The following is a 325-nucleotide window of genomic DNA, read 5'->3' as shown; positions in this document are numbered from 1 at the left end:
CACCATCAGCCTTAACGGACTCCCCCTCCTCTACCTACTGCTGTGACGCCATTTTACACATTGTGTAGGCTCTGATATCTCGCACAACTCTCCCCCGTTTTAGCGTGTGGAAGCGCGCGATCTTACACTCACTCCCTCGCCCTATCTCTCTCACATCGCTTATCCTTCCTACTACTTCTTATCATCCCGATTAGATCGCATTCAGTTCGTTGTAACTTCTCGTCGACTTGTCGCCTGTAGATCTGTTTCTTTTTTTTTTCGTGTTCCGTTTGTTTTTCCATCCCACGTGCCTAGGTTTAAGGGATGTTTTGTTGTTTTCTTTGCG

This window comes from Anopheles moucheti, chromosome X, assembly GCF_943734755.1.
Source record: "Anopheles moucheti chromosome X, idAnoMoucSN_F20_07, whole genome shotgun sequence".
NCBI classification, from domain to species: domain Eukaryota; kingdom Metazoa; phylum Arthropoda; class Insecta; order Diptera; family Culicidae; genus Anopheles; species Anopheles moucheti.
Note: the sequence above shows the minus strand (reverse complement) of the source record.